This window comes from Astyanax mexicanus, chromosome 10, assembly GCF_023375975.1.
Source record: "Astyanax mexicanus isolate ESR-SI-001 chromosome 10, AstMex3_surface, whole genome shotgun sequence".
NCBI lineage: Eukaryota > Metazoa > Chordata > Actinopteri > Characiformes > Acestrorhamphidae > Astyanax > Astyanax mexicanus.
The window spans coordinates 15,317,565-15,335,790 of NC_064417.1; the positions used below are offsets into that span (position 1 = coordinate 15,317,565).

The following is an 18,226-nucleotide window of genomic DNA, read 5'->3' on the forward strand; positions in this document are numbered from 1 at the left end:
TTTGGACACCCCGGCACCCCAGCCAGGGCTTTGCAACCACCTATTAACTGCTTAGCAACCACCTGGAAAACGTTAGCAACTGCCTAGCAACCACTTAGCAACACCTTAGCAACCACCTGGAAAACGTTAGCAACCACTTAGCAACAACTTAGCAACCACTTTAGAAATTATAGCAACTGCCTAGCAACCAGTTAGCAACCACTTAGCAAACACCTGGAAAACGTTAGCAACTGCCTAGCAACCACTTAGCAACACCTTAACAACCACTAGGAAAACGTTAGCAACCACTTAGCAACCACCTTAGAAACGATAGCAACTGCCTAGCAACCACTTTAGAAATGATAGCAACAGCCTAGCAACCACTTACCAACACCTTAGCAACCATTAGGAAAACGTTAGCAACTGCCTAGCAACCACTTAGCAACAACTTAGCAACCACCTGGAAAACGTTAGCAACTGCCTAGCAAACACTTAGCAACACCTTAGCAACCACCTGGAAAACGTTAGCAACTGCCTAGCAACCAGTTAGCATCCACTTAGCAAACACCTGGAAAACGTTAGCAACTGCCTAGCAACCACTTAGCAACACCTTAACAACCACTAGGAAAACGTTAGCAACCACTTAGCAACCACCTTAGAAACGATAGCAACTGCCTAGCAACCACTTTAGAAATGATAGCAACAGCTTAGCAACCACTTACCAACACCTTAGCAACCATTAGGAAAATGTTAACAACTGCCTAGCAACCACTTAGCAACCACTTTAGAAATGATAGCAACTGCCTAGCAACCACCTAGCAACACGTTAGCAACCACCCCAGATACCATAGCAACACCTTAGCAACCACCTAGCAACACCTTAGCAACCACCCCGGTTACCATAGCAACACCTTAGCAACCACCTAGCAATACCTTAGCAACCACCTAGCAACCACTTAGCAACCACCTAGCAACCACCTAGCAACACCTTAGCAACCACCCCAGATACCATAGCAACACCTTAGCAACCACCTAGCAACACCTTAGCAACCACCTAGCAACACCTTAGCAACCACCCCGGATACCATAGCAACACCTTAGCAACCACCTAGCAACACCGTAGCAACCACCCAAGATACCATAGCAACACCTTAGCAACCGCATAGCAACACCTTAGCAACCACCTAGCAACATCTTAGCAACCACCCCGGATACCAAAGCAACACCTTAGCAACCACCTAGCAACCACCTAGAAACACCTTAGCAACCACCCCAGATACCATAGCAACACCTTAGCAACCACCTAGCAACATCTTAGCAACCACCCCGGATACCATAGCAACACCTTAGCAACCACCTAGCAACCACCTAGAAACACCTTAGCAACCACCCCAGATACCATAGCAACACCTTAGCAACAACCTAGCAACACCCTAGCAACCACCTAGCAACACCTTAGCAACTACCTGGTATATGTTAGCAATTGCCTAGCAACCAGTTAGCAATAGCTTAGCAACCACCTGGAAAACATTAGCAACTGCCTAGCAACAGCTTATCAACCTTTTCAGAAATGATAGTAACTGCCTAGCAACACATTAGCAATCAAAAGTTTAACCAAAAGTTTTACGATTTCAGCATTTAAACAAGCATTTTTACATTTCAGTGTTTAATCAAACGTTTTTAGATTTCAGCGTTTAACCAAACGTTTTTAGATTTCAGCGTTTAATCAAACGTTTTTAGATTTCAGCGTTTAACCAAACGTTTTTAGATTTCAGCGTTTAATCAAACGTTTTTAGATTTCAGTGTTTAACCAAATGTTTTTAGATTTCAGTGTTTAACCAAATGTTTTTAGATTTCAGCGTTTAACCAAACGTTTTTAGATTTCAGCGTTTAATCAAACGTTTTTAGATTTCAGCGTTTAACCAAATGTTTTTAGATTTCAGCGTTTAACCAAATGTTTTTAGATTTCAGCGTTTTTAGCATTTAGCGTTTAGCCAAAAGTTAACAGCATATCAATGACTCTTCACACTCTTCAGACGGAAAAAGCTTAGCAACCATTTTAACTTTTTAATGTTATTAGCGTACTTTTCCAAGCCAACTTAAAGTTCGTTCACGAACTTTGCCTTTTCTAGTTATTATTATTATTCTATTCGCAAAATTTAATCACTATCTCCTCCTAGGGCTTTTGACGTAGAACCACAAAATTTTGCAGTATCGTAGGACCTATACCCGAATAGGTTGCTTGTGCTTTTTTAAGCGATACATCGTACGGTTTTCGTAAAAACTTCGTAAACGTACGCTTTTTTTTCCCATAGGAAATGAATGGGGGACAACTTTGAACGACTGTGTAGGTAACAATTTTTGACATACAAAGACAAAAATCGGACGGTCTATAGAACTTACCGCGTTCTTTCCGAAAATTTTAACGTTTCGACGATACGTCGTACGGTTTTCGTACAAATGTCGTACGAAATTTTCCCATTGAAATGAATGGGGGGCCCAGAGTTCCATCTCACACACCAGCAGCTCTGCGCACGGAACCCCTTCTCTCCCCTGCTCCTCCAGTACTGTGAGTGTATGGAGGAGCTGCTGTATGGAGCAGCTATCAGTCAAAAGTTTGGACACCCCGGCACCCCAGCCAGGGCTTAGCAACCACCTAATAACTGCTTAGCAACCACCTTAGCAACCACCTGGAAAACGTTAGCAACTGCCTAGCAACCACTTAGCAACACCTTAGCAACCACCTGGAAAACGTTAGCAACTGCCTAGCAACCACTTAGCAACTACCTAGCAACCACTTGGAAAACGTTAGCAACTGCCTAGCAACCACTTAGCAACTGCCTAGCAACCACCTGGAAAACGTTAGCAACTGCCTAGCAACCACTTAGCAACCACCTGGAAAACGTTAGCAACTGCCTAGCAACCACTTAGCAACTGCCTAGCAACCACTTGGAAAACGTTAGCAACTGCCTAGCAACCACTTAGCAACTGCCTAGAAACCACCTGGAATACGTTAGCAACTGCCTAGCAACCACTTAGCAACCACCTGGAAAACGTTAGCAACTGCCTAGCAACCACTGAGCAACCACCTGGAAAACATTAGCAACTGCCTAGCAACCACTTAGCAACTGCCTAGAAACCACCTGGAAAATGTTAGCAACTGCCTAGCAACCACTTAGCAACCACCTGGAAAACGTTAGCAACTGCCTAGCAACCACTTAGCAACTGAATAGCAACCACTTGGAAAACGTTAGCAACTGCCTAGCAACCACTTAGCAACTGCCTAGCAACCACTTGGAAAACATTAGCAACTGCCTAGCAACCACTTAGCAACCACTTTAGAAATGATAGCAACTGCCTAGCAACCACTTAGCAACCACATGGAAAACGTTAGCAACTGCCTAGCAAACGCTTTAGAAATGATAGCAACTGCCTAACAACCACTTAGCAACACCTTAACAACCACTAGGAAAACGTTAGCAACTGCCTAGCAACCACTTAGCAACCACTTTAGAAATGATAGCAACTGCCTAGCAACCACTTAGCAACCACATGGAAAACGTTAGCAACTGCCTAGCAACCACTTTAGAAACGATAGCAACTGCCTAGCAGCCACTTAGCAACACCTTAGCAACCACCTGGAAAACGTTAGCAACTGCCTAGCAACCACTTAGCAACACCTTAGCAACCACCTGGAAAACGTTAGCAACTGCCTAGCAACCACTTAGCAACCACTTTAGAAATGATAGCAAATGCCTAGCAACCACCTAGCAACACCTTAGCAACCACCTAGCAACACCTTAGCAACCACCTAGCAACACCATAGCAACCACCCCAGATACCATAGCAACACCTTAGCAACCGCATAGCAACACCTTAGCAACCACCTAGCAACATCTTAGCAACCACCCCGGATACCATAGCAACACCTTAGCAACCACCTAGAAACACCTTAGCAACCACCCCAGATACCATAGCAACACCTTAGCAACAACCTAGCAACACCCTAGCAACCACCTAGCAACACCTTAGCAACTACCTGGTATATGTTAGCAATTGCCTAGCAACCAGTTAGCAATAGCTTAACAACCACCTGGAAAACATTAGCAACTGCCTAGCAACAGCTTAGCAACCTTTTCAGAAATGATAGCAACTGCCTAGCAACACATTAGCAATCAAAAGTTTAACCAAAAGTTTTACGATTTCAGCATTTAAACAAGCGTTTTTAGATTTCAGTGTTTAATCAAACGTTTTTAGATTTCAGCGTTTGACCAAACGTTTTTAGATTTCAGCGTTTAATCAAACGTTTTTAGATTTCAGCGTTTAACTAAATGTTTTTAGATTTCAGCGTTTAACCAAACGTTTTTAGATTTCAGCGTTTAATCAAACGTTTTTAGATTTCAGCATTTAACCAAATGTTTTTAGATTTCAGCGTTTAAGCAAATGTTTTTAGATTTCAGCGTTTTTAGCATTTAGCGTTTAGCCAAAAGTTAACAGCATATCAATGACTCTTCACACTCTTCAGACGGAAAAAGCTTAGCAACCATTTTAACTTTTTAACGTTATTAGCGTTCTTTTCCAAGCCAACTTAAAGTTCGTTCACGAACTTTACCTTTTCTAGTTATTATTATTATTCTCTTCGCAAAATTTAATCACTATCTCCTCCTAGGGCTTTTAACGTAGAAACTCAAAACTTTAAAGGATCGTCGGACCTATGCCCGATTAGGTTGCTTGTGCTTTTTGAAGCGATATATCGTACGGTTTTCGTAAAAACTTCGTAAACGTACGCTTTTTTTTTCCATAGGAATGAATGGGGAGAATTTTGAACGGCCGTGAACGTCACAATATTTAAGATATGAAGCTGAAATTCGGATGACCTATAGAACTTATTGAGTTCTTTCCGAAAATATGCTTTACGAAACGATACGTCGTACGGATTTCGTACAAATGTCGTACGAATTTTCCCCATAGAAATGAATGGGGGGCCCAGAGTTCTAACTCACACACGAGCAGCTCTGCGCACGGAACCCCTTCTCTCCCCTGCTCCTCCAGTACTGTGAGTGTATGGAGGAGCTGCTGTATGGAGCAGCTATCAGTCAAAAGTTTGGACACCCCGGCAGCCCAGCCAGGGTTTAGCAACCACCTATTAACTGCTTAGCAACCACCTTAGCAACCACCTGGAAATCGTTAACAACTGCCTAGCAACCACTTAGCAACACCTTAGCAACCACCTGGAAAACGTTAGCAACTACCTAGCAACCACTTAGCAACACCTTAGCAACCACCTGGAAAATGTTAACAACTGCCTAGCAACCACTTAGCAACACCTTACCAACCACCTGGAAAATGTTAGCAACTGCCTAGCAACCACTTAGTAACCACTTTAGAAATTATAGCAACTGCCTAGCAACCACTTAGCAACACCTTAGCAACCACTAGGAAAACGTTAGCCACTGCCTTGCAACCACTTAACAACCACTTTAATAATGATAGCAACTGCCTAGCAACCACTTAGCAACACCTTAGCAACCACTAGGAAAACGTTTGCAACTGCCTAGCAACCACTTAGCAACACCTTAGCAACCACTAGGAAAACGTTAGAAACTGCCTAGCAACCACTTTAGAAATTATAGCAACTGCCTAGCAACCACTTAACAACATCTTAGCAACCACCTGGAAAATGTTAGCAACTGCCTAGCAACCACTTAGCAACCATGTGGAATAAGTTAGCAACTGCCTAGCAGCTGCTTAGCAACCACTTTAGAAACGATAGCAACGGCCTAGCAACCACTTAGCAATCACTTTAGAAACGATAGCAACTGCCTAGCAACCACTTAACAACACCTTAGCAACCACTAGGAAAACGTTAGCAACTGCCTTGCAACCACTTAGCAACCACTTTAGTAATGATAGCAACTGCCTAGCAACCACTTAGCAACACCTTAGCAACCACTAGGAAAACGTTAGCAACTGCCTAGCAACCACTTAGCAACACCTTAGCAACCACTAGGAAAACGTTAGCAACTGCCTTGCAACCACTTAGCAACCACTTTAGTAATGATAGCAACTGCCTAGCAACCACTTAGTAACACCTTAGCAATCACTAGGAAAACGTTAGCAACTGCTTAGCAACCACTTAGCAACCACATTAGTAATGATAGCAACTGCCTAGCAACCACTTAGCATCACCTTAGCAACCACTAGGGAAACGTTAGAAACTGCCTAGCAACCACTTTAGAAATTATAGCAACTGCCTAGCAACCACTTAACAACATCTTAGCAACCACCTGGAAAATGTTAGCAACTGCCTAGCAACCATGTGGAACATGTTAGCAACTGCCTAGCAACTGCTTAGCAACCACTTTAGAAACGATAGCAACGGCCTAGCAACCACTTAGCAACCACTTTTAAAAATGATAGCAACTGCCTAGCAACCACTTAGCAACACCTTAGCAACCACTAGGAAAACGTTAGCAACTGCCTAGCAACCACTTAGCAACCACTTTAGAAATTATAGCAACTGCCTAGCAACCACTTAACAACATCTTAGCAACCACCTGGAAAATGTTAGCAACTGCCTAGCAACCACTTAGCAACCATGTGGAATATGTTAGCAACTGCCTAGCAACTGCTTAGCAACCACTTTAGAAACGATAGCAACGGCCTAGAAACCACTTAGCAACCACTTTAGAAATGATAGCAACTGCCTAGCAACCACTTAGCAACACCTTAGCAACCACTAGGAAAACATTAGCAACTGCCTAGCAACCACTTAGCAACCACTTTAGTAATGATAGCAACTGCCTAGCAACCACTTAGCAACACCTTAGCAACCACTAGGAAAATGTTAGCAACTGCCTAGCAACCACTTTAGAAATTATAGCAACTGCCTAGCAACCACTTAGCAAGACCTTAGCAACCACTAGGAAAACGTTAGCAACTGCCTAGCAACCACTTTAGAAACGATAGCAACGGCCTAGAAACCACTTAGCAACCACTTTAGAAATGATAGCAACTGCCTAGCAACCACTTAGCAACACCTTAGCAACCACTAGGAAAACGTTAGCAACTGCCTAGCAACCACTTAGCAACCACTTTAGTAATGATAGCAACTGCCTAGCAACCACTTAGCAACACCTTAGCAACCACTAGGAAAACGTTAGCAACTGCCTAGCAACCACTTTAGCAATTATAGCAACTGCCTAGCAACCACTTAACAACATCTTATCAGCCACCTGGAAAATGTTAGCAACTGCCTAGCAACCACTTAGCAACCATGTGGAATATGTTAGCAACTGCCTAGCAACTGCTTAGCAACCACTTTAGAAATGATAGCAACTGCCTAGCAACCAGTTAGCTACACTTTAGCCACCACTTGGAAAACGTTGGCAACTGCTTAGCAACTGTGTAGAATACGTTAGCAACTGCCTAGCAACTGCTTAGCAACACCTAAGCAACCACCTGGAAAACGTTAGCAACTGCCTAGCAAATGCTTAGCAACCACTTTAGAAATAATCACAACTGCCTAGCAACCACTTAGCAACCATTTTAACTTTTCAACGTTATTAGCGTACTTTTCCAAGCCAACTTAAAGTTCGTTTACGAACTTTGCCTTTTCTAGTTATTCTATAAACTTTTTATAAACAGTTTCTCCTCCTACAGTTTTCAAGCTAGAACCACGAAACTTCACAAGATGATAGAACCTATTGCCGCGGGGTGTGCTTGTGCTTTTCTAAGTGATCGGACCACCAGGGTCCGATCGGTGGTCCGCCAAAGTCAGATTTTTTCCCATAGACTTCCATTCATACTTTTTTCAAGCGGCTCTAAAAGTCACAATTTTTGAGCGAGAACCACGAAATTCACAAGACATACAGAACTTGCAGAGACGTTTCAGACGATATGCTGATCTCACCGATACGATTTACGGTTTTCGTAACATTATCGTACGAACTTTCCCCATAGGAATGAATGGGCGGAATGTTGGCCATCTCACACACACCAGCCGATCCTGCGCACGGCCCCCCTCTCTGCCCTGCTCCTCAGTACTGTATCTGTATGGAGAAGAGACTGCTGAACACAACCCACACTAGAACCAATACCACACTACACACACCACACACAGTCCACACCACACCTTACACACATTCCACACCACACATACCCCACACCAAACACACTCCACCCCACACACTCCACACCACACATACCCCACACCACACACACTTTAAACCACACTTCAAACCACACATACCCCACACCACACACACTCCACACCACACAAACCCCACACCACACACACTTCAAACCCCACACCACACACACTTCAAACCACACATACCCCACACCACACACACTCCACACCACACTTTAAACCACACACACTCCACAGCTCACATACCCCACACCACACACTCCACCCCACACATACCACACACTTCACACCCCACACCACACACTCCACACCACACATACCCCACACCACATACACTTTAAACCACACACAAACTCCACACCACACACACTCCACACCACACATACCCCACACCCCACACACTCCATACCACACACACACTCCACAGCTCACATACCCCACACCACACACACTTCAAACCACACATACCCCACACCACACTCACTTCAACCACACATACCCCACACCACACTCACTTCAAACCACACATACCCCACACCACACTCACTTCAAACCACACATACCCCACACCACACTCACTTCAAACCACACATACCCCACACCACACTCACTTCAAACCACATATACCCCACACCACACGCACTTCAAACCACACATACCCCACACCACACTCACTTCAAACCACACATACCCCACACCACACACACTTCAAACCCCACACCACACACACTTCAAACCACACATACCCCACACCACACACACTTCAAACCACACATACCCCACACCACACACACTCCACACCACACAAACCCCACACCACACACATTTTAAATCACACACACTCCACAGCTCACATAGCCCACACCACACACACTCCACCCCACACATACCACACACAATTCACACCCCACACCACACACTCCACACCACACACACCCCACACCACACACACTTTAAACCACACACACTCCACAGCTCATATACCCCACACCACACACATTTCAAACCACACATAACCCACACCACACACACTCCACACCACACAAACCCCACACCACACACACTTCAAACCCCACATCACACACACTTCAAACCACACATACCCCACACAACACACACTTCAATCCACACATACCCCACACCACACACACTCCACACCACACAAACCCCACACCACACACACTTTAAACCACACACATTCCACAGCTAACATACCCCACACCACACACTCCACCCCACACATACCACACACTTCACACCCCACACCACACACTCCACACCACACATACCCCACACCACATACACTTTAAACCACACACAAACTCCACAGCTCATATACCCCACACCACACACACTCCACACCACACATACCCCACACCCCACACACTCCATACCACACATTCCCCACACCCCACACACTCCATACCACACACACACTCCACAGCTCACATACACCACACCACACACACTTAAAACCACACATACCCCACACCACACACACTTCAAACCACACAAACCCCACACCACACACACTTCAAACCACACAAACCCCACACCACACACACTTCAAACCACACACACCCCACACCACACTCACTTCAAACCACACATACCCCACACCACACTCACTTCAAACCACACATACCCCACACCACACACACTTCAAACCACACACACACTCCACAGCACACATATCCCACACCCCACACACTCCATACCACACACACACTCCAAAGCTCACATACCCCACACCACACACACTCCAAACCACACATACCCCACACCACACACACTCCACACCACACAAACCCCACACCACACACACTTCAAACCACACAAACCCCACACCACACACACTTCAAACCACACATACCCCACACCACACTCACTTCAAACCACACATACCCCACACCACACTCACTTCAAACCACACATACCCCACACCACGCACACTTCAAACCACACAAACCCCACACCACACACACTTCAAACCACACATACACCACACCACACACACTTCAAACCACACATACCCCACACCACACACCACACACACTTTAAACCACACACACTCCACCCCACACATACCACACACAATTCACACCCCACACCACACACACTTTAAACCACACACACTTCACAGCTCATATACCCCACACCACACACACTTCACACCACACATACCCCACACCCCACACACTCCATACCACACACACACTCCACAGCTCACATACCCCACACCATACACACTCCACCCCACACATACCACACACAGTTCACACCACACATACCCCACACCACACACACTCCACACCTGACACACACCCCACACTCCACCACACATACACCACACCACACACTGCACACCACATACACCCCACACCATACATACTCCACCCCACACATACCACACACAGTTCACACCACACCTACCCCACACCACACACACTCCACACCTGACACACCCCACACCACACACACTCCATACCACACACACACACTCCACCGCACACCCCACACCACACCACGTACTCTACACACCCCACAAACTCCACACCCAACACAGTCCACACCACACACACTCTACAGTCCACACCACAACCAGTTAGCAACACCTTTGCCACACCACACCATGCTCTCCACACACGCCCCACACCACACACGCTCAACACCACACACGCTCAACACCACACACACTCTACAACCCACACCACAACCAGTTAGCAACACCTTAGCAACCACCTGGAAAACGTTAGCAACTGCCTAGCAATCACTTAGCAACCACTTTAGAAATTATAGCAACTGCCTAGCAACCAGTTAGCAACACCTTAGCAACCACCTGGAAAACATTAGCAACTGCCTAGCAACAGCTTAGCAACCACTTAGTAACCACATGGAAAACGTTAGCAACTGCCTAACAACCACTTAGCAAGCACTTTAGAAATGATAGCAACTGCCTAGCAACCACGTGGAAAACGTTAGCAACTGCCTGGCAACCACTTTAGGAATGATAGCAACTGCCAAGCAACCACTTAGCAAACACTTAGCAACCACATGGAAAACGCTAGCAACTGCCTAGCGACCACTTAGCAAACACTTCAGAAATGATAGCAATTACTTAGCAACCAGTTAGCAACACCTTAGCAACCACCTAGAAAACATTAGCAACTGCCTAGCAACCAGTTAGCAACCACATGGAAGACGTTAGCAACGGCCTAACAACCACTTAGCAACCACTTTAGAAATGATAGCAACTGCCTAGCAACCACATCAAAAACGTTAGCAATTGCCTAGCAACCACTAAGTAACCACTTTAGAAATGATAGCAAATGCCTAGCAACCACTTAGCAACACCTTAACAACCACTAGGAAAACATTAGCAACTGCCTATGAACCACTTAGCAACCACTTTAGAAATGATAGCAACTGCCTAGCAACCACTTAGCAACATCTTAGCAACCACTTTAGAAATTATAGCAACTTCCTAGCAACCAGTTAGCAACCATGTGGAATATAAGAGCAACTGCCTAGCAACAGCTTAGCAACCACCTGGTATATGTTAGCAACCCGTTAGCAACAGCTTAACGTTTCTAGATTTTAGCATTTAACCAAACGTCTTTAGATTTCAGCGTTTAACCAAACGTTTTTAGATTTCCGCATTTTTGGCATTTAGCTTTTAGCCAAAAGTTAACAGCATATCAACGACTCTTCACACTCTTCAGACAGAAACAGCTTAACAACCATTTAAACTTTTCAACGATATTAGCGCTCTTTTCCAAGCCAACTTAAAGTTCGTTCACGAACTTTGCCTTTTCTAGTTATTATTATTATTCTTACGCCTTTTTTTCTGTACGCTACTCCTCCTAGAGCTTTCCACGTAGAATCACGAAACTTTCACGGATCGTAGGACCTATGCCAACTTAGCGTGCTTGTGCTTTTTGGAGCGATTTATCGTACGGTTTTCGTAAAAACTTTGTAAACGTACGCATTTTTTCCCCATAGGAATGAATGGGGCGAAATTTTAAACGTCCGTAACCGCCACAATTTTTGAGACACGAAGACCAAATTTGGCGAGCTTATAGATCTTACCGAGATCTTAAAATTAATAGTGGGTTGCGAAGTGATACGACGTACGGTTTTCGTACAATTTCCGTACGAAGTTTTCCCATAGAAATGAATGGGAGGCCCAGAGTTCCATCTCGCACACGAGCAGCTCTGCGCACGGAACCCCTTCTCTCCCCTGCTCCTCCAGTACTGTGAGTGTATGGAGGAGCTGCTGTATGGAGCAGCTATCAGTCAAAAGTTTGGACACCCCGGCACCCCAGCCAGGGCTTTGCAACCACCTATTAACTGCTTAGCAACCACTCTCTCTTTCTCACTCTCTCTTTCGCTCTCTACTTCTCTAATTCTCACTCTCTTTCCCATTCTCTCTCTATTTCTATATTTCTCACTCTTTCTTTTGCTCTCTACTTCTCTACTTCTCACTCTCTCTTTTGCTCTCTACTTCTCTATTTCTCACTCTCTTTTGCTCTCTACTCCTCTATTTCTCACTCTCTTTCTCACTCTCTCTCTACGTCCCTATTTCTCACTCTATTTCTCACTCTCTCTCTACGTCTCTATTTCTCACTCTATTTCTCACTCTCTCTCTACTTCTCTATCTCACTCTCTCTTTCTCACTCTCTCTCTACATCTCTATTTCTCACTCTATCTTTCCCACTCTCTCTCTACTTCTCTATTTCTCACTCTTTCTTTTGCTCTCTACTTCTCTACTTCTCACTCTCTCGTTTGCTCTCTACTTCTCTGTCTCACTCTCTCTTTTGCTCTCTACTTCTCTACTTCTCACTCTCTCTTTTGCTCTCTACTTCTCTATTTCTCACTCTCTCTCTCTACGTCTCTATTTCTCACTCACTCTCTACTTCTCTATTTCTCACTCTCTCTTTCTCACTCTTTTCTACGTCTCTATTTCTCACTCTCTCTACTTCTCTGTTTCTCACTATTTCTCACTCTCTCTCTACGTCTCTATTTCTCACTCTCTCTCTATGTCTCTATTTCTCACTCTCTCTTTCTCACTCTCTCTACGTCTCTATTTCTCACTCTCTCTCTACTTCTATATTTCTCACTCTCTCTACTTCTATATTTCTCACTCTCTTTTTCACTCTCTCTCTACGTCTCTATTTCTCACTCTCTTACTCACTCTCTCTCTACGTCTCTATTTCTCACTCTCTCTACTTCTCTATTTCTCACTCTCTCTTTCTCACTCTCTCTCTACTTCTCTATTTCTCACGCTCTCTCTGCTTCTCTATTTCTCACTCTCTTTTGCTCTCTTCTTCTCTATTTCACCATAGCAACCACCTAGCAACACCTTAGCAACCACCTAGCAACACCTTAGCAACCACCCTGGATACCATAGCAATCGCCTAGCAACACCCTAGCAACCACCTAGCAACACCTTAGCAACCATCCTGGATACCATAGCAACACCTTAGCAACCACCTAGCAACACCTTAGCAACCAACCCGGATACCATAGCAACACCTTAGCAACCACCCCGGATCCCATAGCAACACCTTAGCAACCACCTAGCAACCCTCTAGCAACCACCTAGCAACACCTTAGCAACCACCCCAGATACCATAGCAACAGCTTAGCAACCACCTAGCAACACCTTAGCAACCACCCCGGATACCATAGCAACCAGTTAGCAACCACCTGGAAAATATTAGAAACTGCCTAATAACCACTTAAAAACCATTTGGAATACGTTAGGAATTGCCTAGCAACAAGTTAGCAACAGCTTAGCAACCACCTGGAATATGTTCGCAACTGCCTAGCAACCAATTAGCAAACACTAAGCAACGATGTGGACTACAATAGCAACTGCCTAGCAACTACCTAGCAACCACTTAGCAACACTTTACTTTATAAGATAATTATAAGCTTTTCACCATGTTAGCCAAAACTTTTTGGACTTCAACATTTAGCCGAAAGTCAACAGCATAGCAACCACTCTTCACACGCTTTAGACAGAAATATCTTAGCAACCATTTTAACTATTCAACGTTATTAACATACTTTTCCAAGCCAACTTAAAGTTCGTTATCGAACTTTCCTTTTCTAGTCTTCTTCTTCTTATTAAGTTGGCTTGGAAAAGCCAACTTATTGTTCTTCGTAATCTTCTTATTATTATTATTATTATTATTATTAAGTTGGCTTGTCAAAGCCAACTTACTGTTCTTCTTATTCTTCTTATTAAGTTGGCTTGGAAAAGCCAACTTCTTGTTCTTCGTAATCTTCTTCTTATTATTATTATTATTATTATTATTATTATTCTTACGCCTTTTTTTCTGTACGCTACTCCTCCTAGAGCTTTCAACGTAGAATCACGAAACTTTCACGGATCGTAGGACCTATGCCAACTTAGCGTGCTTGTGCTTTTTGGAGCGATTTATCGTACGGTTTTCGTAAAAACTTCGTAAACGTACGCATTTTTTCCCCATAGGAATGAATGGGGCGAAATTTTAAACGTCCGTAACCGCCACAATTTTTGAGATACGAAAACCAAATTTGGCGAGCTTATAGATCTTACCGAGATCTTTAAATTAATAGCAGGTTGCGAAGCGATACGACGTACGGTTTTCGTACAATTTTCGTACGAAGTTTTCCCATAGAAATGAATGGGGGGCCCAGAGTTCCATCTCGCACACGAGCAGCTCTGCGCACGGAACCCCTTCTCTCCCCTGCTCCTCCAGTACTGTGAGTGTATGGAGGAGCTGCTGTATGGAGCAGCTATCAGTCAAAAGTTTGGACACCCCGGCACCCCAGCCAGGGTTTAGCAACCACCTATTAACTGCTTAGCAACCACTCTCTCTTTCGCTCTCTACTTCTCTAATTCTCACTCTCTTTCCCACTCTCTCTCTATTTCTATATTTCTCACTCTTTCTTTTGCTCTCTACTTCTCTACTTCTCACTCTCTCTTTTGCTCTCTACTTCTCTATTTCTCACTCTCTTTTGCTCTCTACTCCTCTATTTCTCACTCTCTTTCTCACTCTCTCTCTACGTCTCTATTTCTCACTCTATTTCTCACTCTCTCTCTACTTCTCTATCTCACTCTCTCTTTCTCACTCTCTCTCTACTTCTCTAATTCTCACTCTATCTTTCCCACTCTCTCTCTCTACTTCTCTATTTCTCACTCTTTCTTTTGCTCTCTACTTCTCTACTTCTCACTCTCTCGTTTGCTCTCTACTTCTCTGTCTCACTCTCTCTTTTGCTCTCTACTTCTCACTCTCTCTTTTGCTCTCTACTTCTCTATTTCTCACTCTCTCTCTACGTCTCTATTTCTCACTCTCTCTCTTCTTCTCTATTTCTCACTCTCTCTTTCTCACTCTTTTCTACGTCTCTATTTCTCACTCTCTCTACTTCTCTATTTCTCACTCTTTCTCACTCTCTCTCTACGTCTCTATTTCTCACTCTCTCTCTACGTCTCTATTTCTCACTCTCTCTCTCTACTTCTATATTTCTCACTCTCTCTACTTCTATATTTCTCACTCTCTTTTTCACTCTCTCTCTACGTCTCTATTTCTCTTTATTTCTCACTCTCTCTACTTCTATATTTCTCACTCTCTTTTTCACTCTCTCTCTACGTCTCTATTTCTCATTCTCTCTCTACTTCTCTATTTCTCACTCTCTTTCTCACTCTCTCTCTACGTCTCTATTTCTCACTCTCTCTACTTCTCTATTTCTCACTCTCTCTTTCTCACTCTCTCTCTACTTCTCTATTTCTCACTCTCTCTTTCTCACTCTCTCTACTTTTCTATGTCTCTTTCTTTCTACTTTTCTATTTCTCTATTTCTCTCTTACTCTCTCTTTATTTCTCGCTCTTCTCTCTACTTCTCTTTCACTCTACTTTTCTGTCTTGCTTTCTCTTTCTATCTATCTCTCTACTACATCCTCTTTCTTTCTCTACTTCTTTATTTCTCGATCTCTCTTTTTCCCTAATTCTCTTTCTCTCGCTCAATATTTCTCTCTACTTGTCACTCTTTTTCTCACATTCTCGGGTGTTCTTTCTTTACTTCTCACGCTGATTTTCTCTCTACTTCTCTATTTCAGGCTCTCCCTTTTTCTGTACTTCTACATTTAACACTCTTTCTTTTTATCTACTACTGCCTAGGAACCAGTTAGATACACCTTAGCAACCACCTGGAAAACATTAGCAACTGCCTAGCAACCACTTAGCAACCATGTGTAATACGTTAGCAACTGCCTAGCAACCAGATAGCAACACCTTAGCAACCACCTGGAAAACGTTAGCAACTGCCTAGCAACTGCTTAGCAACCACTTTAGAAATGGTAGCAACTGCCTAGCGACCAGTTAGATACACCTAGCAACACCTTAGCAACCACCCCAGATACCATAGCAACATCTTAGCAACCACCTAGCAACACCTTAGCAAATGTCCTAGACACCATAGCAACACCTTAGCAACCGCCTAGCAACACCTTAGCAACCACCTTGCAACCACCTAGCAACACCTTAGCAACCACCCCGGATACCATAGCAACACCTTAGCAACCACCTAGCAACACCTTAGCAACCACCTAGCAGCACCTTAGCAACCACCCTGGATACCATAGCAACACCTTAGCAACCACCTAGCAACACCCTAGCAACCACCTAGCAACCACCTTGCAACACCTTAGCAACCACCCTGGATACCATAGCAACACCTTAGCAACCACCTAGCAACACCTTAGCAACCACCTAGAAACACCTTAGCAACCACCCAGGATACCATAGCAACACCTTAGCAACCACCTAGCAACACCTTAGCAACCACCCTGGATACCATAGCAACACCTTAGCAACCACCTAGCAACACCTTAGCAACCACACCATAGCATCCACCCCGGATACCATAGCAACACTTAAGCAACCGCCTAGCAACCACCTAGCAACACCTTAGCAACCACCCCGGATACCATAGCAACACCTTAGCAACCACCTAGCAACACCTTAGCAACCACCTAGCAACACCTTAGCAACCACCTAGAAACACCTTAGCAACCACCCAGGATACCATAGCAACACCTTAGCAACTGCCTAGCAACCACCTAGCAACACCTTAGCAACCACCCAGGATAGCATAGCAACACCTTAGCAACCACCTAGCAACACCTTAGCAACCACCCCGGATACCATAGCAACACCTTAGCAACCACCTAGCAACACCTTAGCAACCACCCTGGATACCATAGCAACACCTTAGCAACCACCTAGCAAAACCTTAGCAACCACCTAGCAACACCCTAGCAACCACCTAGCAACACCTTAGCAACCACCTTGCAACCACCTAGCAACACCTTAGCAACCACCCCGGATACCATAGCAACACCTTAGCAACCACCTAGCAACACCTTAGCAACCACCTAGCAATACCTTAGCAACCACCCTGGATACCAAATCAACACCTTAGCAACCACCTAGCAACACCCTAGCAACCACCTAGCAACCACCTAGCAACACCTTAGCAACCACCCTGGATACCATAGCAACACCTTAGCAACCACCTAGCAACACCTTAGCAACCACCCCGGATACCATAGCAACACCATAGCCACCACCTAGCAACACCTTAGCAACCACCAAGCAACACCTTAGCAACCACCCTGGATACCATAGCAACCGCCTAGCAACACCCTAGCAACCACCTAGCAACACCTTAGCAACCACCCTGGATACCATAGCAACACCTTAGCAACCACCTAGCAACACCTTAGCAACCAACCCGGATACCATAGCAACACCTTAGCAACCACCCCGGATCCCATAGCAACACCTTAGCAACCACCTAGCAACCCTCTAGCAACCACCTAGCAACACCTTAGCAACCACCCCAGATACCATAGCAACACCTTAGCAACCACCTAGCAACACCTTAGCAACCACCCCAGATACCATAGCAACCAGTTAGCAACCACCTGGAAAATATTAGAAACTGCCTAATAACCACTTAAAAACCATTTGGAATATGTTAGGAATTGCCTAGCAACAAGTTAGCAACAGCTTAGCAACCACCTGGAATATGTTCGCAACTGCCT

The 18,226-nt window shown here is 44.5% G+C and overlaps 1 long non-coding RNA gene across 1 annotated transcript; it reads right to left on the reverse strand.

The window, feature by feature from the left end:
* Positions 1-15,457: 15,457 nt before the first annotated feature.
* Positions 15,458-17,930, reverse strand: LOC125804864 (uncharacterized). The gene is made up of 2 exons (XR_007441085.1): positions 17,543-17,930; positions 15,458-16,551 (listed from the first exon to the last, which is right to left on the reverse strand). It is a non-coding gene; the product is annotated as an uncharacterized LOC125804864 (long non-coding RNA).
* Between the last annotated feature and the right edge of the window lie 296 nt (positions 17,931-18,226).